Raw genomic sequence first — 18120 nt, 5'->3', positions numbered from 1 at the left:
AGGGGGTACCTGAAAGGAGTTTTGTTTGCATGAAGTGCCGCCTGATAGAGCTGATGGAAGAAAAGATCCGAGGACTGGAGATGCAGGTGGAAACTCTGGTCGAGTTTAGAAGGGGGTTTGAGCAGATGATGGGGCAAAGGCATGACGTGGCTAAAGGGGAAAGCTTAGATATGCAGATGGAAGCAGGATCAAGGGCCTCAGAGGGGGGACTGCTGGGCGAAGAAAATGGACAGTGGAAGCATGTGACTCAGAGGACCAGGCAGAGGAAAACATGGGTCAGTGAAGGAAAAATAGAGCTCAAGAACAGGTATGTGGAGTTGGAAAATGAAGAAGGGGTACAGCAGGTAGATAATGAAGATGGAAGGGTAAGGAAGAAGAGAAGAGTGGCTAGTCCCATAGATAAAGGGGAAGACTTAATGGAGACAACACCAATAATGAGCATTAGGATTACAAGGGAAAATAGGAATGGCAAGGACTTGCAGCCAGAGGAAGCTAGAGATAGACTAGAGAATTTCACTGTCACTAGGAAAAGGCAGGTCTATGTGATTGGGGACTCCTTATTGAGAAGAATAGATAGGCCTGTAACAAGAGCTGATCCAGAGAATAGAAGGGTGTGCTGTCTGCCAGGTGCTAAGATACGAGATGTGGAACTGAGGTTGAAGAGAATTATTAAGGGAGCAGGAAGGAATCCATTGATCATCCTTCATGTAGGAACAAATGATACGGCTAGATTCTCGCTGGAACGAATTAAGGGAGACTATGCTAGGCTGGGGAGGATGCTCAAGGAAATTGAGGCTCAGGTGATCTTTAGTGGAATTCTGCCTGTTCCTAGAGAAGGGCAACTAAGATGTGACAGGATTATGATGATCAATAGATGGCTTAGGCAATGGTGCTATAAGGAGGGCTTTGGGATGTATGGTCACTGGGAGGCATTTATGGACAGAGGACTGTTCTCTAGAGATGGACTTCACCTAAGTAGGGAGGGAAATAGACTTCTAAGATGGAGGCTGGCTCAATTTATTAAGAGAGCTTTAAACTAGGAATTTGGGGGAGATGGTTGGGAGATGCCAAGGTAATCTCTACGCCAGATTTTAACACTGAGAGGGAGGAAAACGAAGTAAGAAAGGATATAGCTGGGGGTAGGAGAATGAACATGAGGAAGGGTGGGGTGGATACTAGTCTAATAGGTCATATTGGAGGTATAACATCTGTGCCAAATTGGGTAAAGAATGTGAATGAGGCCAAACAGCAAAAATTAAGATGTTTGTACACCAATGCGAGGAGCCTAGGTAACAAAAAGGAGGAGCTAGAGCTATTGGTCCAGGAAGTGAAACCAGATATTATAGGAATAACAGAAACATGGTGGAATACTAGGCATGACTGGAGTACAGGTATTGAAGGGTATGTGCTGTTTAGGAAAGACAGAAATAAGGGTAAAGGTGGTGGGAGTCGCATTGTATATCAAAGATGAGGTAGATTGTAAAGAAATAAAAAGTGATGGAATGGAGAAGACAGAGTCCGTTTGGGCAAAAATTACATTGGGGAAGAAAACTATCAGATCCTCCCCTGGGATAGTGCTTGGGGTGTGTTATAGACCACCAGGATCCAATTTGGATATGGATAGAGACCTCTTTAATGTTTTTAATGAAGTAAATACTCATGGAAACTGTGTAATCATGGGAGATTTCAACTTTCCAGATATAGACTGGAGAACAAGTGCTAGTAATAGTAATAGGGCTCAGATTTTCCTAGATGTGATAGCTGATGAATTCCTTCATCAAGTAGTTGCTGAACCAACAAGGGGGGATGCTATTTTAGATTTGGTTTTGGTGAGTAGCAAGGACCTCATAGATGAAATGGTTGTAGGAGACAACCTTGGCTCGAGTGATCATGAGCTAATTCAGTTTAAATTAAATGGAAGGATAAACAAAAATAAATCTGAGACTAGGGTTTTTGATTTCAAAAGGGCTAACTTTAGTAAATTAAGGAAATTCGTTAGGGAACTTGATTGGACTAAAGAAATTATGGATCTTAAAGTGGAGGAGGTCTGGAATTATTTTAAGTTAAAGTTGCAGAAGCTGTCAGAAGCCTGTATCCCTAGAAAAGGGAAAAAATTTATAGGCAGGTGTGTTAGACCAAGCTGGATGAGCAAGCATCTCAGAGAGGTGATTAAGAAAAAGCAGAAAGCATATAAGGAGTGGAAAATGGGAGGGATCAGTAAAGAAAGCTACCTTATTGAGGTTAGAGCATGTAGGGATAAAGTGAGAAAGGCTAAAAGTCAGGTAGAGTTGGACCTTGCAAAGGGAATTAAAACCAATAGTAAAAGGTTTTATAGCCATATAAATAGGAAAAAAACAAAAAAAGAAGAAGTAGGACCCCTAATTACTAAGGATGGAGTGGAGGTTAAGGATAATCTAGGAATGGCCCAATATTTGAACAAATACTTTGCTTCAGTCTTTAATGAAGATCTTAGGGATAATGGTAAGTTAACAAATGGGACTGAGGATAAGGAGGTAGATATTACCATATCCGAGGTGAAAGTCAAACTTGAACAGCTTAATGGGAGTAAATCGGGGGGCCCAGATGGTCTTCATCCAAGAATATTAAAGGAACTGGCACATGAACTTGCAAATCCATTAGCAAAAATTTGTAATAAATCTCTAAACTAGGGGTTGTACCATTTGACTGGAGAATTGCTAATATAGTTCCGATTTTTAAGAAAGGGAAAAAAAGTGACCCGGGTAACTATAGGCCTGTTAGTTTGACATCTGTAGTATGTAAGATCCTGGAAAAAATTTTGAAGGAGAAAGTAGTTAGAGACATTGAGGCTAATGGCAATTGAGACAAATTACAACATGGTTTTACAAAAGGTAGATCGTGCCAAACCAACCTGATCTCCTTTTTTTGAGAAAGTAACAGATTTTTTAGATAAAGGAAATGCAGTGGATGTAATCTACCTCGACTTTAGTAAGGCATTTGCTACCACATGGGGAATTATTGGTTAAATTGGAAAAGAGAGGGTATGTCTACACTACCCTCCTAGTTCGAACTAGGAGGGTAATGTAGGCATACCGCACTTGCAAATGAAGCCTCGTGGTGGAACGAGGTGTACCAGTAGTTCGGAATAGGAATCCCAGTTCGAGCTACCTAGTTTGAGCCCCGTGTAGCCGCACTGCACGGGGTTCGAACCAGCGGGGTTTAAAAAATGGCGGCTTCCCGCTTATGCAAATGAAGCCCAGGAAATTCAAATCCCGGGCTTCATTTGCAAGTGCGGTATGCCTACATTACCCCGCTAGTTCGAAGTAGCGGGGTAGTGTAGACATACCCATAGGGATTAATATGAAAGTTGAGAGGTGGATAAGCAACTGGTTAAAGGGGAGACTACAGTGGGTCATACTGAAAGGTGAATTGTCAGGTTGGAGGAAGGTTACTAGCGGAGTTCCTCAGGGATCAGTTTTGGGGCCAATTTTATTTAATCTTTTTATTGCTGATCTTGACACCAAAAGTGGAAGTGTCCTAATAAAATTTGCAGATGACACAAAGTTGGGAGCTATTGCCAATTCAGAAAAGGATCGGGATATCATACAGGAAGATCTGGATGATCTTGTAAATTGGAGTGATAGCAATAGGATGAAATTTAATAGTGAGAAGTGTAAGGTTATGCCTTTAGGGCTTAATAACAAGAATTTTAGTTATAAGCTGGGGACACATCAGTTGGAAGTAACCGAGGAGGAGAAAGACCTCAGAGTCCAGGTTGATTATAGAATGATTATGAGTCGCCATTGTGACATGGCCGTGAAAAAGGCTAATATGATCTTGGGATGTATTAGGCGAGGTATTTCCAGTAGGGATAAGAAGGTGTTAGTGCCATTATACAAGGCATTGGTGAGGCCCCATTTAGAATACTGTGTGCAGTTCTGGTCTCCCATGTTTAAGAAGGATGAATTCAAACTGGAACAGGTACAAAGAAGGGCCACTAGGATGATCCGAGGAATGGAAAACCTGTCTTATGAAAGGAGACTCAAGGAGCTTGGCTTGTTTACTTTAACCAAAAGAAGGCTGAGGGGGGACATGATTGCACTTTTTAAATATATTAGAGGGATAAATACCAGGGAGGGAGAGGAATTATTTAATTTTAATACCAATGTGGACACAAGAACAAATGGATATAAGCTGGCTAGTAGGAAGTTTAGACTTGAGATTAGACGAAGGTTTCTAACCATTAGAGGAGTGAAGTTCTGGAACGGCCTTCCAAGGGAAGTAGTGGGGGCAAAAGATCTATCTGGTTTCAAGATTAAACTAGATGGGTTTATGAAGGGGATGGTTTGATGAGATAACATGATCTTGGTAACTAATTGACCATTCATTATCAGTGGGAAATAGGTCAATGGAGGGATGATAGGAGTTACTATAGAGAACTTTCTGGGTGTCTGGCTGATGAGTCTTGCCCACATGCTCAGGGTTTAGCTGATCGCCATATTTGGGGTCGGGAAGGAATTTTCCTCCAGGGTAGATTGGCAGAGGCCCTGGAGGTTTTTCGCCTTCCTCTGTAGCATGGGGTACAGATCACAGCTAGAGGATTCTCTGCATCTTGGGGTCTTCAAAGTATTTGAAGGCTTCAATATCTGAGATATAGGTGAGAGGATTATTCTAGGAGGGGTGGGTGAGATTTTGTGGCCTGCACTGTGCAGGGGGTCAGACTAGATGATCATAATGGTCCCTTCTGACCTTAAAGTCTATGAGTCTATGACAGGATAAGAAGCAATGCGCCTAAATTGCAGCAAAGGAGATTTAGGTTGGAGATTAGGAAAAATTTCCTGTTAGGGTGGTTAAATACTGGAATAAATTCCCTAGGGAGGTTGTGGAATCTCCATCATTGGAGATATTTAAAAGCAGGTTAGATAAACATCTATCAGGGATGATCTAGTTCAAAGCTACTCAACTTTGGAAGCTCCAGGGGCCACAATGATAGTCAAATCACATGCCTAGAGCTGCAACTTAAGTGTGGTTGCATGTACAGTACATGCAATTATATATCCAATAGCTTCTTTCACAGTGATGGGCATGAGTACAAAGATTAAAGCAAGACTACACAAGGCCCCATTCAAGTCAGTTCTGCTGATATTAATAAAATGCAATGTTTACCCGATTTCCACCCATATGACAGCACTTTTAATGAGCAATGACAATCCAGGAATTTAACTACTAAAACGCGTATCAACAGAAGACCATTATATTGACTCTCTGTTATGGAGTGTGTTCCCAGTGGAGGACATATTCAAAGGATCCCACCCATGGGCCATGTGTTGAGCCTCGCATAAACCCAAACCGCAACGTGGGCCACAAACAAACAAGGCCGTGTGTCGCGTGTTGAGTAGCCCTGATCTAGATGGTGCTTGGTCTTACCGTGAGGACAGGGGACTGGACTTGATGATCTCTTGAGGTTCCTTCCAGTTCTAGTATTCTATGATTCTGTATTCCTAATTGAAAAAACAAACGGGAATTTTTTAGAACAAATAAAACAAAATTAGGCACTTTATAAGAGAATAAAAAAGAGCACAAATTAGTTTCTTAATAACCCTTTTCAGGTCTCCTTTAGTAATGATGGATTTCTTTAGAACTATGAAGATACTACAAAAATGTGGCAGCTGTTAAGTCAGTGTTTAAAAACAGCTATATGAAGGGACTGGTTTAATTGCACACTAACAAAGCTAAATCTGAAATATCATCTTCCCTTATTATGAACAGAGATTGGAAAGAAAATAGATGGATATGCTACCGTGTGGATTATTTAAGCCAGCACAAGAGCACTTCCTGTATTTCTATTTGGGACTTTAAAAGCTTGAAGAGAGGATAGTTTATTCAGATTCAACACCCTTTGCTGATTTAGTGCCTCTTGCAATGGCTTCTATCTCTAAAAATCCATTAGTGCACTGGTTTTAATAATCTCATGAAGGGTAATGAAGCATTTTAGATTTTCTGTCAAGCTGGGTTACATAGCTTGGATAGGATGGTTATGGCTTTAGAAAGTCTGAGCCAACTTTTTCAGGATTCAACTACTGTTGCAGGAAATCAGTGCAGACATTTAGCAACAGCTCTGGTTCAAATTATTTACTCAATTAAAAAAACACCCTCTTTTTCTTCTTGGATCCTGACTTATTCTGTTCAAAAGCTTTAGAAGGGTATCTGCTGCTTTTTTACTAATCATCAAGATGGTGTGATTTAAATTAAAGCAATGAAAGTCTCCAATTTTAATCATGCTTTCTATCAGCAAACAGGAAACTTTGATTTACATAATCGATTTTACTTGTATTTTGAATATATATATTATAATTATTTTTAAAGAATTTGCAGTGGTTAGAAACCATTGAAACATGATTATTTGTAACTAAATAACTTTTAAACTAAATTTGGGGCTTTTTTATGCTAACCAGAAGGATACACTATAGCAATACACATTTATTTAAGCAATTATAGAGTTTAATTTTTTACTAATTTATTAATTTTTTTACTTGTAGCTTATATGAATCTCCATCTGGATAATAATTCAATGCAATTGAAATGTACAAACCCAGCATTTTTAATAAGTAAAGCTATGTTAAATATGCTGAATATCAAATATGTATATCAAAACATGTTTTGCATTTTTAATTAACTGATTATTACTGAAAGAATGTATTATCTCTAGTTAATGAATGGACTTGATGACACCATGTCCTTCAATATTTTAGACCTAGTAGATCTTGTCCTCTTATACCTAGCCTTTATTCATAGATTGGAAGAGGAAAACTTTTTCAACTTCCAATTTGCTTCTTAGCTTTGAATGAACTAGTTATTGAACTGGCTATTAGAGCTGGGATGGGAGACCTCCGGCCCATGGGCTGCATGCATTTCATCAGAGTTAGCTGATGGCAGGCTGCAAGATGGTTTGTTTACAGAGCCCTGCAGCTCCCAGTTGATATGGTTCAACATTCCCGGCCAATGGGTGTTGTGGGAAGCAGTGGCTTGGGCTGCAAGTTTCCTGCCCCTGGACTAGAGCAAAAATAGCAAATGAGAAAATAAAATGAGCAAAAATATTCTCTCTGCACCTGCAGAAGACACAGCTGCTAGCATAAGCTGGGTTAACATTTTTACAAATTCTACTTTCAAATTCCCAGACAGTAACTTCCACCAGCTTAGTGGTCTGATTTTCTTTAAAATGTGGCAGTAAACATATACATTTGAGATTATAGTTTAAGGTCCTACCTTCTTTGTAATAGTGAAGAAATTATGGATTCCACAATTATTAGTCTTTTAATTTTGTTTTCAATTAGCTTACTTGTCACAGTCCAAAATTTTTCATACATTTGGAAGTTTGCAACATGCACATTTTCCCCATTACTACATTAAATGCTCTTGGAGAGTTTTAAGGGGACTTTCACCAGGGTGTGAAGTAGGCAGGGAGTAGGAATGTTAAAGGGTTAACCAATAAGCATACTAGTCAGCATGAGGCTTACCGGCATGTTTACTGGTTAACTGGCCCTTGCTGGTGAACTCTGGCAGCAGCTAGCCATGCCAGGCTGGAGCATCCCCAGCCAGTGGCGGATATAGGGCAGGGCGAGTGGGGCGGCCGCCCCGGGCCCTGCACTTCAAGAAGCCTCGTGCATGCGCCATGTCAAAGGGGGGGTCCCATGAAATTGTGCTGCCCTGGGCCCCGCAAAATCCTCATCTGCCCCTGTCCCCAGCATTGGAGGGGCTGGCAGGCTGAAAGTTGGGACCCTGGGGCCATGGTGCAACACCATGGCCTCAACAGGGACCTCATAGGCATAGCCATGGTGGAGCTGGGTGGCAGGCCCTAAGTTAAAACTCTGGTTAAGCATTTAACCAGTTAGCCATTTTAACATCCCTAATGAGGAGGGATGAAGGTAAAACAACAGTAGAGGGTAGAGCCCTCCCATGGACACAGTATTGTCAGTCTTACTTCTCCATTTGCTGCTGGCAGCTGCACAGCCTTCAGAGTTGTCACAGGAGAGCAATAGCTGCTAGCCAGGCACCCAACTCACCTGGCAGAGTCACTGCAAGCAGCACCATAGAAGTAAGGGTGGCATGGTATTCTGTTGCCATCCTTACTTCTGCACAGCTGCTGTTAGGGTGCTGCCTTCAGGACTGGGCAATTGGAGGGTGGAAGCTACTGGCCAGGCAGCCAGCTCTGAAGGCAACACCCCTACCAGCATCAGTGGAGAAAAAAGGTTGGAAAAATATCATACCTCCTACTATTTTTCCTCCCTTCACCTTCCACAGCTTTGAGACTGGGCAGCTGCACCACTCATCCTGCTCTAGTTAGGGCCCTGAAGTTGCTCCAAATTGTCTGGCTATTAAAAAAATAAAAAATAAAAAAAATCACATGCACAGCTTAATAGTTGAGTGTTTGTATTGTTTCAGCAATTTTGTTTTAAAGAAATAGATTTGCTCCGGCTTTTTCCAATTAATGAATATCCATTGTTACTCCTCCATGATTTTCCATTCCTTCTTTGCAACTCAGCTTAAATTATTTGAAGATTATCCCATGATTCAGGCAGAGTCATAGAGCCTTAACATAGGTTGTGAATTTCAAATTCAATTTCAAACAGATTTTTTTGGTAAATACACTTGAATTTAATTTAACTTAATGAAAAACAGACTTACTCTTTTTTTTAAAATAACATCTGTTTTTTTTTTTTTAAATCATCAGTTTCTATCCACCCTACTAATCAGTAAGGGCTAGGAAGTTACACTGAATGAAGGTATTAAGAGGGCAATTTTTCTAAAAGCTGTCCAAAAGCATGTTGCCACCAGTAGACCTTTCCATGCAAAGGTATCTCTGCTTTCTCATTGTCAGCTCTTGGGCATGAACACAGAGACCTGATCACGTTTCCAATCCCAAGTTAAGTTCCTTTTCAAAATGTTTGGACCCTGAATGAGTTTCCTAGGAGGAGAGTGAAATCAAACTTTGGACTTTCTAAAACCTTGAACTGGGGTAACCCAAGAAAGCTCAGTGTAAGTGCAAGTGGGCTTCTAAGTGTGGCTGTCTCCTCCCCTTTCAGATAGGCAGTTCTGAATGTGGGATTTAGCTTCTCCACAGCCAGAATCTAAACATAACAACAGCTTTGGGGGATTTAAAATGCCTCAGGCCATAAAAGCTGTCATTAGGCATCTCTCTGCTTCTGTCATCAAAGACTGATTCCTGTGTATACACTGAATTACAGTTCTGTGACAGCCAGATTCAGCATAAAGATGTTGAAAACCTTACGCAGTTTAGCAAATAATAGGGCGAAACTAAGAAATAAACATGTCACACAAATGTCTACTCATAGTGTCACTGATTTAACAGGTTCTGTTGTTTTTTCTTGCAGGGTGAGCGTCCCCCTTAAAAATGGCTTGTCTGTCAGGCTGCAACCACTTCCAAATTAATAATAACAAACAAGCCACTTCTGTCACCAAACTCTTTTCAAATCCCTCACTGCCATGGTTTGTCTAACATGGTCACTGCTGTATCCAAAGCGTCCAGGCCTGCGATAAGGATCAGTTTTTCGCTTTTTCCCTTTTAAACAAGCTACCCAGAAAATGTAATTTATACACAGCGAACTTTGATTGCACTAAGTATTTAAGTCCATCAAGTTCCCAGTGACACTTCCTGTCTGCAAGTTTCCGATAAAGACAGGGAGCTAAAGTAGCTTAATGGATTAAAGCAATTGCCTTTGCCATCTAGACACCTAGGTTAGAATCGGCTTTAGGATCACAAGTGAAATTGTTAATTTTCTTTGGGGAAGGGGAATAAAATGAGTTGTGTGGATTACCCCTGCTGTCTTAGCAGCCTGGCCTACAGCCATCCTGACTGAAGGATGAGGCGCAGTTGTCATTTGTGTCTCTGAGCGAGGGTGTAGGTAATGAATATGACCTTGTTGAATCACAGCTTCTCACACAGTAGGCATGTGGGCTGCTGATGAAAGGGGTCACCATCCTTCACATTTCTAGCCATAAATCTTTCACCTGTCAGGAACTAAAGTCAATCCTTCAATTTAACAGGGTTAAGACAGTTACAGTGTTAGAAAGCCAGGTTTTTATGAGCTTCATAGCATGCGGACTATATTCTAACCTTCTTTATAGTCCTATTGCTGTCTATACTGTAGATTATCTATTACAGTTTTTTTCTCACCTATGTGGCTGAGAGTACACTACCTTTCCACCAATGCTTTGTGGGGTTAGTGGTGAGGAACAAAAACGAAGGGAACTGCCCTCCCTTCAGTCATGTCTCAGAGGTGTGCAATGCTCCTCTCACAGTCACATACGAGGCCTCAGTAGTAATTGTCATGCTGTGGGGAGTGGTTCAAGACTTAGTGCCAGCCCCAGGACAGATTGTCAAAAAAGTGCAGGCACCCTACACTAGGGGCAGGGACTATAACTAAATGTCACCAAGCCAGTAATTAACATGGATGCCTAAAATATGATATAGTCTTTCTATGGAGCCACAGAAAGTCCCGTTGGGCTCTCCAGTTGTTTTGCCACACAGGCATGCTGGGCCAATGGTCACTTATCCCTCCAAAATCAAAATATTCAGAGTATTCCCAGGGGCCATTCACTTACCCCAAATCAATTTGTACCTTATCTCTCACACCAACGACAATGCTAGTAGTCAGTCCTCTAGTAATCTAACTAAGGATTTATTAACTAAGAAATAAAGAGAGAGAGTTATCTAAAGGTAAAGCGCCAATGAGTTACAGTCTATGGTTATGAAAAGTGACGAATGTAATAATCTGTCTATTGAAAGTCTAACCCAGGTTGACCATCAGGATCTCTGCTTATGTTTCTTGTCTCCAAAGCTTCTGAAAGTCCAGGCATCAAAGAGATAACTAGTTTGTCTTGTGACATATTTAATTCAAACTGTAGTTCAAACTGATGGGATGAGCACTCCTGCATGTCACTTCTTCAGGGGTGGATGAGGCAAGCAACAAAGTTTTTGATGTACAAAGTTTCATTTAGTTGAGAGTCTTTCTAAATGGAACAAAATACAGGACTATGTAGCACTTTAAAGACTAACAAAATGGTTTATTAGATGATGAGCTTTCGTGGGCCAGACCCACTTCCTCAGATCAAATAGGTGGAGGAACCATGCTTCCTGCCTTGATTCACAAGTTCAGAGCAGGCTTTTTCATACCTATAAAGCAAAATTTTCTTACTGCCTGACAGTGCAGGACACAGGTACTGCAAGTAAGATTCATGTAGGCAGCAACTTAGAAGTATTTTTATAGAATCTAAACACTAACCACATCCTTGCACATCTAACACCTATCCTGATCAATCCCAATAGCTAGGTGAGCTGGTTTGGTTTCCAGTTATGAAATTGTCAGTGCTCAGCCGATGACTACAGACTTGGAAAGAGTTGGCACTGGATCTACTAGCATCATAATCTTATTTATAACTTAACTCAAATAAGTTTTGTTTTTCTTCATTTAAATCATTGCTCTCAGCTGGGGATGAGAGCTGGGGATGAGCTGGGGATGAGAGGATGAGCTGGGGATGAGCTGGGGATGGAGCTAGGGATGAGAAGTTCAGCGTTCAAGCTGCCTCAGGGAGAAAGGACAACCCCAGCCCTCTCTCACTGCAGCAGCTTGGGGCCAGATGAGAAGTGCAGCGGGAAAAGCCAGGGGAGAGGTGTATGTCTCCAGCTGGGGGAAAGATACCAGACACACAGACAAACTCTCTGAAATATATAGTAGGTCGCAGTCCCTTTCTTCACCCCTGCCCTCTGCTGGCCTAATGGGGATTTATCTATCCTGGTTCCCATCTCTGGCTCCTTGCTGCCCCCCTGTGGTCATTCTGGAGAATGACTCCCTCCTACCAGACCCTCTCCCTTTCCATGTTATGAAAATCTATTGAATTCCAGGCACATCCCATTATCCTGGCACAAGATAACACGGTCAGTGTTTGGTTATCGTATCTTAAAGAGATATGATAAGAAGCTGCCTATCAAATTTGATGGTCCTAATTAGGCTACATCTACACTGGTGGCTTCTTGAATTAGAACAGCTGTTCTTGCACAAAAACTTGCTGGGTGTCTATACTACACGCGCGTTCTTGCGCAAGTAAATTTACAGACTAGCGTCAGAAAACAGGGCTTCTTCTGGAAGAGTTATTCCTCTCCCCACAAGGAATAAGAACTCTTGCGCAAGAGGGCAGTGTAGACAGGCAACATGAATTTCTTGCGCAAGAAAGCCCTATGGCTAAAATGGCCATCAGAGCTTTCTTGTGCAAAAGAGAGTCCACACTGCCAAAGACACTCTTGCACAAAAGCACATTCCAGTGTAGATGCTCTCTTGTGGAAGACTTTTTGCACAAAATCTCTTCTGCAAAACAGTTCTTGAGCAACAAGCTGCCAGTGTAGCCGTAGCCTGACAGTTTAGGAGTTTTTGGACAAACAGACTCACAGATGGACAGACATACATTTCTAAAATATGGAGTAAGTTTATTTAGTTGTGATAGCATCTAGGATCCCAGTCTTACAGAGTATCCTGTTGTACGAGGTGCTGTATACATGACTCAGGCACTCCCTTCCTTAGAGAGAGCTTTCAGTCTAGCTGTTAGTCAGGAGGTGACAGGCAGCCAAAAAAGACATATAGGATGGGAGGCTAGTTTCAGGGATACCTCACACACATGTGCATGCAAACATGAAATTATTTACATGAACCTATTTGTACCCGCTCATATACTTTGTGGAGATCCAGGTTAATAAATGGGAGTCTACATGGTGTAATGGCAGCCCATATTTGGTTCACAAAGAATCCCAACCTGCTTTACAAACTTTCTCTGTGTGAGAGTGTATGTGCACAGGTGTGCACATGCAGACATACCACTCAGATGCTTTCTACCCACTGCTAAAAGGCAGGTTCTTTTGGACTAAAACACAGCAACTCTGCAGCAGTAACTACACTTCTCAACTGTGAGGATGGAGTGATGAATACAGAATGTCGATGAAACTGTGAGTGTGAGTCCATCAGGGTAATGGTGATGGGATACCCCGCCTTTGAAGACATTGGGTTGAATACAGCTCAGTGAATAGTTGTCACCCTCTGACGGTAGTTTTGTAGCATCTGTGAAATGAAAGAGTTGACGTCAGTTTAAGTCCCACAGGGTAGATGTTCATTAGGTATCCTCCTTTTGCAGTTGGAAAGCACTGATGGGCAGGCCACCTGAACTATCCTCTCTACCTAGAAGGCGGCCCTTCTGGCTCAGGGTTGAAATACTATGGTGGGGAAGTTTGCACCACTACTGCACATACCGTAACTCTTCTGCAAAATTCTTGTTCACTTTGAAAGAGCAGGCAAAAAAAAGACATTAAACATTTAACATTCCCACTAGGTTACAAAATGTCTTTGATTGTGAAACACCAATAATTCACTTTCCATTAAGGTGCCAAAGCTTTTCATCTGTTCAAAGGCTGACAGTAAGTGTTTCCTGAGCAATGATCCCTTCACATGTAAAAATATTCCAGGTAATGGTAAGATTAGAAATAAAGTCCAGCCAGCACCAATCTATATAGTCAATCAATGACACAGTCACTACACCCAGATACATGTTGCTAGGAACATTCCATAATCGCTGCTGTTGTTTTCTCAATGTGGGAAAGAGTAAAATAATTAAAGAGCAAGCTGGGGCAAAGATGACAGTGATTTTAGTGTCCTATAAAGCCTGGGATAGCAAAGATGAAACCACAAGGGAACCTCAAGCTTTCCACTTACAGGCTTAGAACTTCCAGTAGTGTCACCTCCTTTTTTTCTTTATCCTGGAGTTGCAGTATCATAAAAAGACCTTATTACATGCCTCTGATGGATGGTCTTGTATGTGTTTGAGAACTGTAACCTTTCACTAAAGCCACTCTTTCCCTGCAGGCTTCCAAGGTTCTGGGTAGAATGTATCTACAGGAGCCACTGACCAACTTCTGAAATGCAACTACGTCCATGATGGAGTGGTGCAATGTTCCTGTGACAGCAACAGTAGGAAATGGGTTTTTTTGAGAGGACACAAAGGATCACTTCTCTGTCTAGGTTGGAAAAATAATTCCTGCTGGGACCTGGTCATGTTGGCATAATTAAGACACTGCTTTTGCAAATGGATTATTTTTAATGTGAGCATCGAAAGTATAGGACTGAAGATGGTAGCAAGAATGTATCCATCCTTATTTTAACCTCTGTAAACAGAGACTGAGCTTATACTTACAGCTGGAACTGGCATGAAACTAATCCATTTAAGGCCAATGCTCTAAACTAAGAATGCATCTGCATTACCATGGAAATCATACAGAAATACATGTCACAATCACAGGTAATACTGTATTAGTTAAATATGATTTAATAATGTAGTGAAGAGTAACTTAGCCAGGATCATCTTAGGGCATTAACACGCTGTCTGCTAAAATATTCAGTCCAGCAGCATAAGCAAGAAGACCATTACATTCTTCTGACATGTTCTTCCTGTTGCCATTTCCTGTAATTCCTGATTTTTCCCCCTTTTCGCACAAGTTTTTCCCAGCACAAAAGCTTCTTAAAGTGCGATTGCAGTCAAAAACTGAGAGTAAAGCTGCCATTGCAGGGGTTCCATTTTATTCTTTTGCAGCGATTTCCACAGCGAATCTAGCTAGAGTGCCATACTGTCCCTCACATCTGAAAATCACACTGTTGTCTTTCTGTCTCATACTCAGCAGGATAAAGATTTTCCAGTTATAAACTTAATCATTCTGCTGATGATGCATGAGGCAGATGGCTCTGTAATGGCTACATGAGTTCTGCAGTGGCAAACAGTACTGGAAGTGTAACCCACACACCTACGAGCTGCGTCTAGATTGGCATGATTTTCCGAAATTCTTTTAACGGAAAAGTTATCCTTTAAAAGCATTTTCGGAACAGAGCATCTAGATTGGCACGGACGCTTTTCTGCAAAAGCATATTTTGCGGAAAAGTGTCCGTGCCAATCTAGATGCGCTTTTCCGCAAAAAAGCCCCGATCACCATTTTCATGATTGGGGCTTTTTTGCGGAAAACAAATCTGAGCTGTCTACACTGGCCCTTTTGCGCAAAAACTTTGCGCAAAAGGGACTTTTGCCTGAACGGGAGCAGAATAATATTTCCGCAAGAAGCACTGATTTCTTACAGTAGGAAGTCAGTGCTTTTGCAGAAATTCAAGTGGCCAGTGTAGACAGCTGGCAAGTTTTTCAGGAAAAGCGGCTGATTTACCGGAAAAACTGGCCAGTCTAGATACAGCCCCGGGGTATGGTGCACTACTGTGCCATTGACCATTTTCAGAGCGGAGCAATGAGTGAGCTCTACAGCGTTAGCTGAGAAGCAGCTGGCTTTTAGCTCAAGCTGTAGAGGATCATGCACTAAGCTCCGGTGGCCCCAGGTTCCGTTTCGCCTCTCGGCATTACAAAAGTGTTCGTTGTTCTCAGTGAAACAAGCAGATGTGGTTTAAAACATTGGTGGGCCAACGTGTAGTGTAAAAAGGGGCTATTTACAGTAAAACTCCGATAATCAGGCATCCAACTGTATGGCACTTCCGATAGTCCAGCATCAAAATGGCAAGAGCCTAGTGAGTAACCTTCGGCAAAAAATGAGTCACAAGGCAGCAGTGGCAGCAGATGAACCGAGCAAAAAGGGTAAAAAAGGGTTACTAAAACCTAAAACATTACAGTATACTATATACAGTATGTACAATAAAAAGGGTTAAAAACACTTTATATACAGTATATATACAACCAGTTTATAGGACCTCCTGATAGTCCGGCACGTCCGATAATCTGGCACCACCTAGGTCCCAAAGATTCTGGATTATCGGAAGTCTACTGTAAAGAGTTGGCTGGGATTAGATTCCCCCCTTTTCCCTGTAGAAATGTTGACAAAAATGGAAAAAATTTGTTTTGATTGAACTTTTTCTGGTTTGCAATGAGAAATTCAAATTTTAGGATTCTGAGAACTGAGAAATCCTTGACAAGAATAGAATATCTTTTTTAGAAATGTCCACTTACTCAAAAAGCCAATTTTCATTGAAAAAAATGTTGATGAACAGTTTTTGACCAGCTCTACTAGTAACCTTTAATAGAGAGGAGGTTGTCTTTTCAAAACTAACACCTTTTTCAAGTTATTTAATTTCTATTGATTCCTGACAGTGACCCATCCCCTACTCACAATTTAGGCTCAGTTTATCAGCCATGCGTTAGGCCCAGTGTTATGAAAACAAATGCTTAGTTCCAGCATTCAGAAACCACAGCTCTTTGGAAGAGAAGCAAAGCTCTCAGACTGCCCTCACCCAGCATTCAGTTGCCCCAGGAAAGTCCTGGGAGAATAGAGGAGTGTTGCAGTATGACCTGAAGGCCAACAAAGTCGGGCTCCACTGAGCTAATGGGGGGAACAAAGAGGCCTTCCTGAGAACACCAGGCTCTCTTGACTAAAACAAGGGGACAGGTGTTGAGGAGCATCAGATGGTCTTGGCTTCTGTGAGATCACAGAGGAGCAGCACCTCATGACTGGTGTGAAAGGCTGATAATAAATCTAAAAGCATCAGCCATGGAGACAGGGTGAAGGAGATCTTCAGTGAATGCTGCTAGCTTGATTTAGAAGGTAAAGGATACTGGGAAAGATTAGTTGCTGCTGGATTTCAGTCACTAACAACCTGACAATAAGCTTGCCATAAAAGGGAAGATTGGAGTCAGGATATTAGTGGAATAATTAGCAGACTTAGTGATGATTTTCCAAGCACAGGCTGGATTAGTGCATATTTCATGTTTGCTAATAGGATCTCTTCTCTGAAGTTCTTGGGCAGCAGTGATCCAGACTTCATCAGCTACTAGGGATGTGGATCCCACTTCATATATGGTGATGCTGGCTTCTCTCAGTGCTCCCAGGACATTTGATTGTGAGACTCGACTTAAATCATGTTCACTAACCTCTGCTTGCAGTCCCTCATTGCAGTACTGGAGAGATTACCTGAGAAAGGGTGATTTATCCTTAAGGTGGGGAGAAATGTCTTTGCAATAGGAGGTAGTTGGGTCTGATACTGATTGAAGACATTCTGAGTTGATGATTAGTTAGACCATTTACTGTCTGAACAAATTCCATGAGACAAAATTGTAAAGGAGGATTCCTTGGACTCTCTCTCTCTGCATAAACAATTGGCATCCAGGAAGAACTGCCCAATCAACATGTTCACAAAGGCTTATTACAAAAGAATGACTGATGGCACAGAGTAGAAAGGAACAGAGCACAGAAAACATGCAGAGTCAGCTAATTTTGAGCTCTGACCATCATAGCAAATTGGTAAATGGAATGATGTGTGATAATCTACTTAGTAAATGAAAGTGCAAGCTCTGGGTGGAAGATAATTCAATGTTTAGAGGCAGGGAGTAGCTTCAAGGGAGTGAGGAACAGAATTTCCCAGGCTTCCCGTTCATTTTCCAAGCATGAACAACTGTAAGAAGTGGAAGACAGTATAGTCTAGTGAGCAAGGGATGGCTCATGAAGTCAGGAGATGAGGCTTCTATTCCTGTCTCATTCATAATCATTAATAATCTTGATAATTAATAATCTTCCATGGTGAATATTAACAATTATGGACATACACTGGCTTACAACTAAAGTACATTCTAGACAGGCACATCTGGGGGAGTTGATCAACAAGTTGCTTTAGATAAAGGAATGTGTATTTCATTCTCTGACCAACTAGATCTTCAAGCAATGACAACAAGGTCCATATTTACATACAAGCAGAAACCGGATCATCAAGACGACAAAGGGAAGAAATGTCAGGAAACAAACCATTCTGCATTTCAATGAACATCAGTGGGGAAGTAAGAACACAGAGCTTCCTTCTCCACCAGATTCCATGTTGCCTTCCTCACATGTTAAATAAACCTTATTTTGAGAGGTAATCCTCAGAAGAACCCATTTCAAAGGTATATTGGACTATAAAGGTAGAAAAGGGGGTATGACTCTCCAAGTGAAAAGAAATGGAATCAACTTATTTTATACAGGTTGGACCTCCATGGTCTGGCACCCTTGGGACCTGACCGGTCCTGAACAAGAGAATTTGCCAGACCAGGGGAAGTCCCCTGACACTG

The 18120-nt window shown here is 41.5% G+C and overlaps 1 long non-coding RNA gene across 1 annotated transcript in view; it reads right to left on the bottom strand.

The window, feature by feature from the left end:
• The window catches only part of LOC142826492 (uncharacterized), a 98899-nt gene that overhangs the window by 14674 nt on the left and 66105 nt on the right, over positions 1–18120 (bottom strand). The window contains exon 2 of the long non-coding RNA XR_012900661.1: positions 5407–5480. This is a non-coding gene — a long non-coding RNA (uncharacterized LOC142826492). The remainder of the gene's footprint in view (positions 1–5406; positions 5481–18120) is intronic.

Source organism: Pelodiscus sinensis, chromosome 1 (assembly GCF_049634645.1).
Source record: "Pelodiscus sinensis isolate JC-2024 chromosome 1, ASM4963464v1, whole genome shotgun sequence".
NCBI lineage: Eukaryota > Metazoa > Chordata > Testudines > Trionychidae > Pelodiscus > Pelodiscus sinensis.
Note: the sequence above shows the minus strand (reverse complement) of the source record. Positions and strands in the feature narration are given on the sequence as shown.